The sequence below is a fragment of the Aedes aegypti genome, chromosome 2, assembly GCF_002204515.2.
Source record: "Aedes aegypti strain LVP_AGWG chromosome 2, AaegL5.0 Primary Assembly, whole genome shotgun sequence".
Taxonomy (NCBI): Eukaryota; Metazoa; Arthropoda; class Insecta; order Diptera; family Culicidae; genus Aedes; species Aedes aegypti.
The window spans coordinates 101,533,003-101,546,673 of record NC_035108.1 but is presented as its reverse complement, the minus strand read 5'-3'; the positions used below and the strand labels follow the sequence as shown (position 1 = coordinate 101,546,673).

Below are 13,671 nucleotides of genomic sequence, written 5' to 3'. Positions count from 1 at the left end.
ACAGAATATCAAATTTGTATCACAAAACTCAAAAATATGACATAAGATGGCAAATACATTTTGGACGCTACTGACGCTAGTCTATATGACAACTGCCCCATAGTACACCGACGCAGGAGTTGACCAACTCATCAATCCTTCAACTCGTACACTGAGGCAAGAGAACTTAATATTTTCTTAAGATATAGTTATGGTTTGGCGCCACAATGATTATTGTAGACATTTGTAAATTTTACCAGAGGCGACCCGTAACCTCACTTTTTACCTGTTCTACGCATCTAATAATGCCTTTTTCGAAAAATTGAGATCATAAAGCAAATAGAAAATGATTGGAATTTTCCTTTCTAGCAAATCTTCACTTGATAGATGCAAATTGGTTGCATTAAATCAAGAATTTCTATTCGTGGAACAGGTAGATTTGAGGTTAGAGAATCGCCACTGAATTTTACCTAAGATTTTGATGAAAAATTTGATTATTGATTTTCATGAGTCATTCAATGAACTATTCTAACCAACGCAATGCATTAACTACCAAGCATTCAAAATATTTGCTTGTTACTTCAGACGTGCTCGAAAATTGACACGTTGTCATAACATTTGATTAGACTTTGCATAAGTATTTTTGCCTGAGTGTAGGACTGTTTACCCAAGTAACCTTAAGCATTATATAATTGCACGTAATCTACCGTAAAACAACATTTTTTATGTAATTTGATAATGATAGTCCTTGAGCTACTGAACAACTTTGCCAAAGGCGCCATCTTTCTAAGTGGCCAGGATCCTAAGATAACCGCAAAACAAAAGTTCTATGCTCACTAGCGCTGCCTGGTGGACAAATTTCGAATATCATAATTTTTATAATGATAGCGCTTGAATTACTGAACAACTTTGCCGAAGACGCCATCTTTCTAAGTAGTCAGGAGCCTGAGATATCCGCAAAACAAAATTTCGATGCTCACTAGCGCCACCTAGTGGCAGAATTCCGCAATTCAATGACCACCATATGTTAGCCTTTGAACTACTGAACATTTTTGCTGAACATCATTACCCTCTATTTTGAATACTTCTTAAGATACTGATCATTTATGAAAACGGTCGTTAATTTGAATTTCGTTCGTAAAAAAGTAGTCGTAAAACGAACAGTCGGTAAAAAAGCGGTCGTAAAAAGAGGTTGGAGTGTACTTCAATCATCTAACCTTCTGATCCCGTATGGGTTTTGCATAAAACGTATAGTGCGTCAAAGCAACATTGGTTATGCTTGTAGATTTGGAGTGGGGTATGACCAAGAACAAGTTTAACTACTTCGTGGATCTACAAAAACAAAACATAGAACTAATTTTAATGAAAAGGTAAAGCAATACAGCTGAAGTAATAGAAGTAATTTTTAGTATACCATTTGTTGGCAGTAGAAATTTCCCTGAAATAATCAACGTCTAAAAGTTCTTAGCTTAATGCGTATACTAATTGCAATTCTACAGCGTCGTGACCTACATAAACGTTTTCTGCATTACCCCTTACAGGGACAGAAGCGAGTCCAACTCAAAGCTTTTGTCAGCCGTTCATGGAATTCACCCCTTTTTCCGAAGTAATGCACGATCTGAGTTTATCATTAATTGTATTCCAGTTGACGGAATGAATCACTCAATGCCCATCACGAGAGAAGTATTCCCCCACACTCTTCTCGATGCGAAACATCTTTGTTTGTTTGAACATTCATTTACTCAAGTAGGTATCTGGATGCAATCTTTCGCGAGTCGCAAGGTGTTGATTGCTCGGCCAAACAGAAGTGAGTCGTCGTCGGACTTTGAGATATGGGTGATTCACGGATCTTCCGCGCAAATTTCGAGACCGAGAGGAGGAGAAAATTGGTCTACACGTAGGCTGACCATACGTACCGTATTTAACGGGACAGTACCGTTTTCATCCCTTCGACGGACTGTCCCGTCGTTTTACGGGAAATGCTCGATGTGTCCCGTATTTTAGGAAATGGAGAATTGGCAAATAATTTTCAACACCAGTAAAAAAATTAAAATAACAACATAACAAACAGTTTTAAGATATATTTCAGAGTTTATTGTCTTACTCATCTATTTTCCAAGCAATTATTAGTTTCTCAAACAGAGTTAAACTTGATCCGTGCATGCTACGTTTCTTTACTCATATTTATGCCAAATTTTGGTGGATTTCCAAAATACGGATCTTCATAAGATAATTATTCATATAATGCCTAAAATGAAAAAGAACAACTATGTGTTTACTTCTGATACGCAATTGATTGGATTTACTGTTTAAAAAGTGGATATTTAAATAAAGTAATGAAATCTTAGACACATTTTCGTTTGAATTTGAAAAATTGAAAAGTGTAACGATGTTTTTTAGGAAATTCTTAAAAAACGCTGCTTTTTGGAAATCAAAGAATGAGTTTCAAGGTTCTTAAGTGATTTTTATTGAATTATACAGCCATGTCGATTGGGATTGCATAATCTGGTTCTGCTACTTTCCCTGGAATGGCGGTTTCCCGAATGTCGTTCTCCCAACGCCAGTTCTCAGAATGCTAGTTTCCCGAAAACCCCGTTTCCCCGAAATGATCAAATATCTCCTTCTTTGGTAGCTTATCGATCTTTTTAATTCAACACTGTCTCACTACCCGAGCAGAAGCAAAGTTCTGACCATAAATCGAGATATTGTTTGACATAATAGATAAAGATCTGAAGATAATATCAAAATTTTATTCCTGGAACTTATGAGCCATAGCTAAATTTGATGTTGGAAGATCTAAGGAATAGCTCGCTGATATTGGTGAGATCTTAGAAAAGCTAAATATGATATGCTAATAGTATTCCAGGAGTAAATTTTAGATATTATTTACGGATCTTTCATCTCTTATATCTTTCAAGTTAATATAAAATTTGTATGTCCATATCAAAATTTGCTATTACTTAGCTTTTTTCGCCTGCTCGGGTAAAGACTATTATTGCATTACATATCGAGCTGTATTACTTTACAAGGGAACAGGTCATTCGCGGAAATGGCTTCGGAGAAACGGGCCATTCGGGGAACTGGAATTCGATGAAAAGTAGCACAATCGCATAATCTGTGCCTTTTAAAATTGTCCCGTATTGTTTTTTATTTGTCCCGTTTTTCTCTGGTTGGCTTATGGTCAGCCTATCTACACGAGGTAGATAGGAATCGCAGTTTCCGAATCTTCTCTTTCGTTTTTTTTTTTTCGTTAATTTCTCGGAAAACTGGATCAATCTCTGCGTGCGAAACGGTTATACAGTTTGACGATCGTCTGTCTACGTGTCTGTGTGAACGCCTCAATGCACAGTGCTTCCTGAGCCCAAGTTTGTTGATTAAAATTGTTATGCGTCCGAAATTTGGTTTTAGAGATTTAATTCAGAAAAGTAATTCGGGATGTAGAGATTCTTCTTGAGAAAGTTTTATTTTTGTGATGAATCCCCCTAACGAAGAGATTTTTTTTTTCAAAAAAGTGAAGATAGGGAGACTTACGGCTTCGGCACCATTCGACTATTATCGACAACCAAATTTGCAGTATTATTCTATCAAAACACGTCAATGAAAACATTCAGATGATTCTTTGTTCTGTCCTCTTCCCACTGACGAGATTTGCGAGACTGAACAAACAATAACGCCAGAGATGTCATCAATTCAAATGAACACGCCTCAAAATGCGACTGATATGGAGCTGCCGAAGAGATTCACCAGCAGTTCTTATAGGGAAATTGCCGAACAGAATGAGGCTGCCGACAATAGTCACACTGACAAGAGATGTTCGCAGTGTTGTAAAAACGTTTCCAAAAGCATTTTGACAAGTCTGTCGGTGTGAATCGATAAAGGATTGAGCAACGCATAAATGTAAACAGATAAACACGGATTTTATCTGCTGATGTCCAAGAATATTAAAAAAGCACGACATCGGCTAAGACTGCCGAGAATACGTAAGTTCCCCTACAGCAATGTTATGCATATTCTCAGAGAATAAGGGGGTGCCCATTTCACCCAGTGTGTTATGACTCTAATCGCCATGTGTGAAAGAAAAGCAAAACATTTTTTAGCAATAAAATGTTATGTAACTCAACAAATCAGAGATTTATTTTAAATGAAGAAATGCGTACATAATCAATTTGAATAACTTTGTAGAACATATGAAACATCCCAAAAATATAGAGTTCTGTTTGATCTTTCGACCTTGACACTTGCTCCTACGGGGGCGAGCGACGAGGGCAGGATCAAACATGTCGCGCGTCGGTCTAGTAAGTGAAAAAGTGGCGTGATCGGTTAGTTCTTTTTGATCCTTTGACCTTGACGCTTGCTGCTGGGCAGTGCGTCAAGAAAGCAAAGTTTATTTTTTTTCCTTTTCGGGTCGCGCACCTTTTTTTTTTTTTGGAGTGCTTTTATATAGCCGAGCAAACGAGTGAGGCTGAGAGTGGATTGTGGCTGCACAGTGAAGGATAAAGGATCAATTGGTGAGCTCGTTTCATGCTACTATTTCTAATCTATAAAATATGTATGACTGCACATTTAATCGTTACAATTTTGGGACGTAAATATGAATTTTCAACAAACTATGAATTGTTCGTCACTGTGAGTGTCAACACAAACTCTGATTCATGAATTATTTATGTTTCACATTTTTTTTTTCAGAACACCCCTTTATTTTTGTAATTAAAAAAAAAAACTTTGAATGGTTCGACACTACAAGTGTAGACTTGCGAAAAGTTCACTTTATTCAACAAACTTTGGATGGTTCGCCACTGTAAGTGTCGGCATAAGCATAAGAGTGTTCTATGATGTTCCAACCAATCAAGTCTTTTGTTTCTTTTCAAATAAGTAAAATATAATAATACATGCTTTCGTCCTGACAGCTGTAGCAATGTTACATTTAGGTATTTGTTCAACAAACTTTGAATGGTTCGTCACCTCAAGTGTCGGCATAATTTTCCACTACATAGAAATTGTTCATATCAAATGAAAATATTATATTTACAAATAAGCATGTATATATCTCACAAATCATTATTTATCATGGTCTAATCGCTTATCAAAGTGAATCCTGTGACCCAACGATCCTTCCCATTAACAAACATCCCTCCCAGTAACCTTTGTGGAGATGCAGAGGCAAACACGGTCTCCAAATAGCAAAGGTTACACGCTAACATTCCTTCCCCCAATCCCACCTGACTGCAAGGACGTGGCCGGCGCCGTTATTGACCCTGTATAAATAGAGGCACTGAATTATGCACATTGAAGAAGATTATGGCCAATCCCAGCCAAACTTCTAGTTGATTCTTTGTGCATTTTCACTGACTTCGGTCAATCACGGAATAGCAACCATTGATATGTGTAGCCAGTCTAAGCTAAGCTAAGCTAAAGCATATGAAACATCTCAAAAATATACAAACAAAGCTATAACCAAAAACCTAATTTTGAGGGTTCACAGAAAATTATCCATAACTCTTAAAAGTCAATAGACAGAGTTAAATAAATAATTCGACGTTTTGTCTTACGACATTTTGTCCCTAAATTACAAAACGTCGAATCTCGATAAACTTCTCTGAGGACATCATACCTCTGAAACCAAATGTTTAGGCCCAAAACATTTTCGATTGCAAATTCAGAGCTCAGGGAGCACTGTGCGATGTGGAGCGGCAATGCGGGGGTGAGACCGTTCTTCTCTGGAACATTCATCGATGTTTCAGTTTTAGTTTTGTGAGAAGTGTTTTGATTCTGTTTTTTTTTCGATTGGAAATACCTCAGAGTGACGTACACGCCACAACAGATATCCATATAGCAACAGGTCAGCAGCGCTTAGCTAGGAAGGGTCGTTATTGCAACGGAATCCCACGGCGGTTGCAGCATATATGAGGGATTACCAATTACAGCGCGGAAGCTTTCGGTGATGAAATCGCTTTACCACTTCCCCACTCTTTTGGCCAACTGACGCATTTTCTGTTGGTGTCTGGTTTGGGTTTTTGTTGCTGTTGCTCTTTTCACTTCGCTGGAGACGACGTGCGGCGAAGTGTTGCTCTTTTTGCTTTTTTGTTCAACGTGTGTGTGTGTGTGTGTGGAGTTCCAACGTGCCAGACGCGTCAAGGTTGCCAGTAAGTTGTGATGATCATCAGAATCAGTTTTTTTTTTTTCTATTTGGTTTGCTGGAGTATGGTTTCATTTATTTTCTACCACATATTGATATCAAGTACACTAAAAAATGAGACCTTCTTAGCATAACTTGTGTGAAATCATGTCAGCCATACGCCAATTTGCTTTGGTATTCTAGGTCAGCCCCGAAAGCAAAACTTCAGAACTACAAGCGTAATCGGTAAACTCTCGATGGTTTATGAACACAATTCAAGCATAATTCTTCATTCCGACGTATCTGCAAAAATAAACAAATCGAGATTTGCTTTGCATGGGCTTGACAAACGCATAATCTACATATGGTCGGGGTTCTGCTAAACCGCACCAAGTGCCAAAAGTATTATTTTGAGATATTTAAGTTTGAAGTTCATTCATTTGCGAGTTAATCGCAAATGACTCTTTTCAAAATTTCACCGTTCACGAATGACTAACAGGGTCCAATAAGTAACTCAAGATAAAATATTCAAAAAAATCATCAAATATTTTCCATTTAATTACATTTGATTTCAAATCAAGAGGTACTCAGTTCACTCTGGCTGAACAAAAATTGAAGAAAATGGTTTTCAGTTCGGTATGGCTGAATGTGTTTCATGATTTCCAAGAACAAAGAAAAAAAAACGAAAAAAAAAGGGGTAATATCATCGCCATACATGTTGGAATGCTTGTCACAAATGTTTATGCACTATGAACGGAAAAGATTTGTAATTTTTCATAGAACTGGCCACAATGTAGTGATATGAAATGGTACAAGCCAATTCGTATTCTAACGTATTCAACCGACTTTCTCTTGATGGATTATCTATTTCAAGAGAAGAGTTATTGAACCAAGTCCCTCACGCATTCAAAGATTTGAAAAAGACAATAATGATGTAGTTAAAGAACGTGACGATCGAAGAAAACCAAGAATTTGATCTGCCAGAGCGCACCAAGTTACTCCCATTGAGCACACTTTGGCTGAACAAGTTCACGATTATTTATGTGAAGTGCATACCAGGAATGGGATGCATTTCATAATTCCCATTGTAGATGAAACTGCTTGTACTTTATTGTTCAAAAATAGTCATAAAAGCTGAAAGTTGATTGATTTTTTATGATTCCCTGTTAGGGACAACGTAAAAAAATATTAATCGGGATTCGAACTCGTGTCCTTTGAGTGGTGATTGGGCGTGCTACCTCTCGGTCATTTTGAACTGTTGAATTGAGAGCGAATAACTCGAAACAAGCTGTGCGCGATCTGATCAAGGAGGCTTGATGATAAAAACAGGTGAAAACGTCATTTTCTGAACAGCTAAAGCGCACCAAGTGCTTCCAAATTATTCAGACAACATCAAATTTAAATGTCTTGTTATTTCATCACGGCTCTTCCATGGACCCATCGACATATTTTATATAGAGCGAAGGCAAGCGTTTAGCGAATGTTGATATCTTTTCTTCATACAAAAACACGATTTTTATATAAATGGTACTTGGTGCGGTGTGGCTGAACAAAATTGGAATGATATTAGATCAGCACCACCGAAACAATACTGTATTTTACAAAGCCGTTAACTTACATGACATACTAAAATCCGTTGGTGTTGTTACTGTATGTTGTCCGGAATGGCCACTAAGCAATATTTGAGGAAGAATTATAAAAAAATGCCGTCTTTAATCAGAATTCTAAATTACCTCCAATGACAAGCTAAGGTTTATGGTTCGCTCTGGTTGGATACAATTTCAGTTTTACATATCCTGCTAGAGAAAAATTTTGAATTTACTCAACGAGGGATGGTTCAAATTATTCGATATCTTAAATGAAGATAGGTTATGATAATCTGAATCCTCTAGTGTAAATAACTCATTTTTGAAAAAAATGGCGTTTGGTGCGGTTTAGCAGAATCCCGACCATATTGAGTCAAGTAAAGTAATCCTAAAACGATTTTTTTGATTTTTTGAAATAAATTTCAATTCTGCCCTATGTGCACTTTACTCAGTGTTTTTAATTTGGCTACATACACCCTACCATTGCAAAGCGACTCAACTGTCAACATTTTTCATGCCAGCACATACACCGTACATATGCTCATAGCAAAGCGACCTATATGCAGAATCAAAACATAAAATTTTAATCAGCAGATACGTCATACTGTTTTCGAATTACTAAACATGTTGGAAATCGAGAGATTCGGATTTTCACAGCTGCAGTAAGCTGACGGGTCGGCAAACTGATGTGGAATATCATCAGTATTCGGTTTTAGACAATATTTCTCACCAAATTTCTCACAAGAACTGTTCTCCATTTACTTTTGTTACCCGCGGCTCCGTCCGGTGCTCCTGTTAGTCGAGTTGAAATTGGAAACATTCAATATTCGTTGTAGTTGAACGTAGAAACTGACGAATAGAACAAACTTTATTATGTTTTATAGGAATTTGCAAACCGGTGTATGTGCAGCTACAAAACAATACTGGTGTATATGACGTGACGCATGTGAAAAACGAACTGTCAAACCGACGCATCAAGCAAGGTGTATGTATCAAGCAAGGTATGATATCGACGAATCATCATGGTGTATGTGAGCAGCACAAAGCAAAAGGGTTTATTCGATAATTTCACCAGTTTTTCAATCTAATTCAAAACAAATCGGAATTGTTTAGTAGTGGTTAGAAACAGTGTTCTTTTTTTCAACTTATAGTAGATACAGTAATAGAAAAAATGCAAAACATTTTAAATAGGATTTAAAATGCTTAACAATATATTGCATTGCATTTTTCTCGAATCCTTCCGAATGTTAGTTACGCCTATTTGAAAAATCATGCTTGAATTAACCTTTCTGATTCAAACTCCGGACGCCTTCTGAACACTCTACTTTGTATGTGAAACATTTCACACTAAATGCGTCAATATTTGCCGTTCAACGTTCTTCATTTCAAGCCTCGTCATTAAACTCATTTTAAAGATATTTTTGAAAACATAAAACAATCAACTGCCATAGATATCTCTGTAACGGCTTGGTGATTGCATTTGATGATTTGGCATTCCTTATTATGATTTTCATGCGTTTTCCGGAATTCTAATCAAAGGGTCCGGAAAGTTTGCATATTTCTATTTATTTAAAATTATTTATGTAATGGAATCAAAATCTTCCCCTATCGTTCGAAAGCGTTTTCAAAGCTTGAATGAAGAAAAAATCATACAGAATTATTTATTTTCTATGAGTTTTACTTCAAAGAGTCCTTAGTGTCCGTAATATGAATCAAAACGTTATATTCCTACAAATTCATAAGGCTCATGAGACTCAAGTTTTGTCAAGCTTTGAGTTCAAAGATCGTTTAAGGCTTCACACGAACTCTTTTAAGCATAGGCGCTTTGGATCTACATACATGACCAGCAAAGTGTCCCATTTTCACGTGGAAAAAATAACTTGTTAAAATGTTAAGTTACATTCGTCGTATTATTTTATTAGGAGCCCAAGATTGAGGAAATTTAAGTGGAATCCGTCAACTCTAAAGGAGGGCTAAACGTGATTGAAGGTTTGTTTGAAGAATATCTGGAATATATGGGAAAAACGGTTCCAATACATTTTCGACTATGGGTGTCACTATAGTAGATAAATGTATTCAATTATTGATTGAAGATTCTCAAATCAATAAAAAAAATACTGCAACAAACCGAAAATCTTCTCGTTTAGAAAAAAAAACATACCTGTAATTCGATTTCTCCGGTATGAAACCCATGGGAAAGTTGACGGAATCCACAAAAAATTCCACAATAGCTTCTGGAGGCTCAAATGAATAAATTTGGTGATGTTACTTAGAAATTTTGTAGTTTGATCAAAATGATCGGTGATGTTTTGGAGCAATTTGAACAATGGTACAGTATGATGATAGCAATAGTGCTGTACTTGGTTTTGCACTACTGTTTAATCTTGACTATGGGTAATATGAATAAAAAGCGTTTCACGTTACCACAAGTAGCATTTACTCAAAAACAAAATCCACAAAGTATACTACACTTTTAGAATGAATTTAAAACCTTTCGAACTCGTAGTACGTACTGCTTTCGAACATGAGCTTTTACTATATACGGGTAGCAGTGAGCTGTCAACTGATACTGCACGAAAGAAAAATCCATTCAGAGTGCAGCGTAAAATCGATAAAATCATGCATATAAAGGGAATGCCAAATTTGTCGCTTATTCACACGATAAATCATGTGAAAATACGGATATTACTGCATTCCTACTATACATCGCGTAATCGAGCATAGATACAAATTCCTGTAGGTTATTTTACACGATTTGTAGTGTAAATTTGCGATAAATCTGGCATTTTCTTTTTCCAATTTTTTTTTGGCATTTATTTCCAATAGCTTGAATAAACCAAGAATTCTTATAACAAATCTAGAATGCTTTTCGTAATTCCAGAAATTCCGGAATTCCAAAGGAAATTCGAGAATCTTGGATGTCACAATTCTCACGTAAAGTTCAGTTTTACTTTATAAATACCTGAACTCCCACAGACATACAAGGATTCCTAAGAAGCAACATAATTATCGTGAAGCCTTGATTCACGGTAATCTTACGGAAATCTTAAAATTCTTTTTGAAATCCTTGATTTTTTTACGGACATCTCAAAATATATTTCGGAATATCAAAGCTGAAATTATGTTTTCATGATTTTTACTCAAGTTGTAATTATTCCATTCAATTCAACAATCTCAAAGCCTGAGTAACAATATCTGGAGCTAACTGGTAGTAAATGCTACTTTTATTCATACCAACGCGTTGTTTGTTGTATGTTCGAAGGGTGTAGTGAAGTAAAATGACACAAACATGTTCCACTCAGGTTCCACATGTAGCATTTACTACCGAGAATGTTGCAAGCTCTACATTTTATTCATCCCGTCCAATATCAAAGAAACAGATCTTGGATTTAATGTTGCATATTTTTAAGGTGCAAGTCTTGTATTTTACCTTGACACCAACTCGCATTTGTCAAAAGGGGTTGAATTAATCTTAAGCTTAAGCTCAACGCTAGAGAGAAGAGCTAATGCAAAGTTAGAACTCTTTAAATCATGGCGATTGGTGTTTAAAACTTTTAAACTGAGTCAACAAATTAATCCTTTCAATCAACGTGCTGATTTTATACCGTGTAGGGTTCACGCATGTGGAAAATGTTTGCGAAATACATATAAAGAATTCTCGCTGAACTTTATTAAACAACCAATCTAGCATTGAGAATTTCTCTTTGATAACTTTTTCTTAAATCAATATCTGAGCCGCATTTACAACTTATGACGTATTTTTTATACAAATCGCTAGCCAAAGATATTATCGTTCGATGTATAGTGAGAAACTTTCCAAAAGCTTCAGTATTGCTAAAGAGAAGAGAATCCCTCAGAAGAGAAGAGGATCTGCTTAGGTCGCGTAGAAAATTATTTTTCGCGATAATTATTTTTCGAAATGGAAACTGTATCCGAAAAATACAGTACCGTTTGTCCGACTATATATTTTTACGAGCAAACCTTTCGTTAGATCAGTGATTCTCAACCTTAATGAAGACACGGACCCTTTGGAGGCTCTAGAAACATCTCACGGACCTCATAGAATTTATATCATTTGAATCGGATTTTAAGAAAATAAAATATTTATCTATATCATATTGTCAGATATCCCAATGATCTCGCCGAGCAGTCAAAAAGATCTAGCAATGATTAATTTTACCAGTTTAGAAAAAAAAACATTTGAGCATTTGTAAAAATAATCAATTTACAAGTAAAATTATAAAAAAATCATCCTGTTCAGATGGGATTTGAAACTACAACATCTTGTTTGCCAGAAAAAAAACTGAAAAAAATTTCAGAATGACAGAATATTTTAACTTATATACTTGGGACAAACACTAAAATTTTGTGTCTGTTATCCACCACAAATAATTCAGGAATTTTGCTATGTTCCTTTGGAAAAATCATTAGGAATAAACCCAAAATTCAACATAAAATCTTACAGGTTAGGCATCTTGAAAGATTCCAAGATTCCAGATTTTTCACCAGATTGTATCTGCACCAGAAGACCACGAATTATTGTTATGTTCTCTTTAAAATCATAACCTGGAAGCTGCTACGCATATTTCAAGAAATTTTCTAATAGGCTACTGAAGAAATAAAATCACGAGAAACTTTAAGAAACCCTGCTCAAACATATTCACCGAAAACTACCAAGGATCACTTTTACAGATATCAGTTCAAAATCGCTTTAAAAATCCTGCTGATAGATTCGAGAGGATTCTGACAATAAATTAAGTTAAAACAATGACATTGAAGTTGTTTTTATTCCATATTATTTTGATTCTTGCAACAAAGATATCTGAAGAAGTCTGACAAGATTTAAGCCAGAAATATGCTTCGATAGTCACTTTCATGAACGATACTGTTTGGGTTTTTGGAGGTGTTAAGAGTATTTAATTTCCAAAATTCAAATTTGACTCAAAACCAAATTTTTAGTAAGTTTTGATCTTCTGAACTTTTTAAAAATATTTTTGAAAATTTGGAAGCAAAAATTGTAACCAGACAACATTAATAGCATTGACGAACTGCAAACTAGCCTGAAAAGGTTGCCTAAACAAACATGAATTAATGTATAGTATTCATTCTCGCATCTTGGCTTCAAACCGAAAACACTTAAATTTGTTATAAAAATTGGGCTGTCATTGTCCGTCTTTCAATGAGCGAAATTTTAATTTTGTGATTTTTATTGATTTCTCTCGGTTTAGTGGCGTGAAAAGTTTGAAAAATGATACAACAGTAAACGTTAAATATAACTCAAAAACGTTAAGCTGGAAACAAAATTTGACAATTCGTAAATAAACATAATTGCATTTAACAGCCCAACCTGAGAAAATCCTCGGTGAGATAAACTTTTTTAGCTTGTAATCTTTTATCAAGGTGTTGTACCAGCATCAGCATATCCGTATTTTAACAAAAAATAGATACTCAAAGTATCAAATATCTGCAAATACTCTTTTGCAAAACAAGCGAATTAAGCAATTCCTCACATTAATTCATCAAAATCAAGAAATACGACACCTATTGGCAACGGTTTTGTGGACCTCCTGAAGAATTTTCTCGGCCCCTGTGGGTCCGCAGACCACCGGTTGGGAAACCCTGAGTTAGATGGATTTTTCAGGCTTTCCTCCAAACAACATTACATTATTTAACTACTGCTGATCAACTGGAGACATGTACATAACAGGTAATCCTTTGAAATCCTGGATAATATGAATATCCTGCTGGACAACTCTGTTAACCTTCAGAATCCTTAAAGAATCGAAGGAACTAATCACTGTTGTAAAAAACTCAAATTCTCATAACTCACTGCCGATATTTTTCATGCGTGAGTTGTCAACCACGCAACTCAGCAGTCGAAAAATCATGGATGAATTGGCTCTTCTGTCAGATTCATTGTCTCGTATTCTCACTGTTTTCTTGCACAAATCCATGACTTCTTGTTAATATGGTAAAATTAAAATAATATTT

At 35.7% G+C, this 13,671-nt stretch overlaps 1 protein-coding gene across 4 annotated transcripts in view; it reads right to left on the bottom strand.

Annotated features, from left to right (window-relative positions):
* LOC5574452 (G protein alpha i subunit) overlaps nucleotides 1-13,671 on the bottom strand; it is a 70,076-nt gene that overhangs the window by 49,962 nt on the left and 6,443 nt on the right. The window contains exon 1 of one of the 4 annotated variants that reach the window (XM_021841716.1): nucleotides 5,774-5,954. The exons of the other annotated variants lie outside the window; for them this stretch is intronic. The gene's annotated coding sequence lies outside the window, so the exon portion shown is untranslated. Of the gene's footprint in view, nucleotides 1-5,773; nucleotides 5,955-13,671 lie in introns of those variants that run through there. 4 annotated transcript variants of the gene reach the window in all.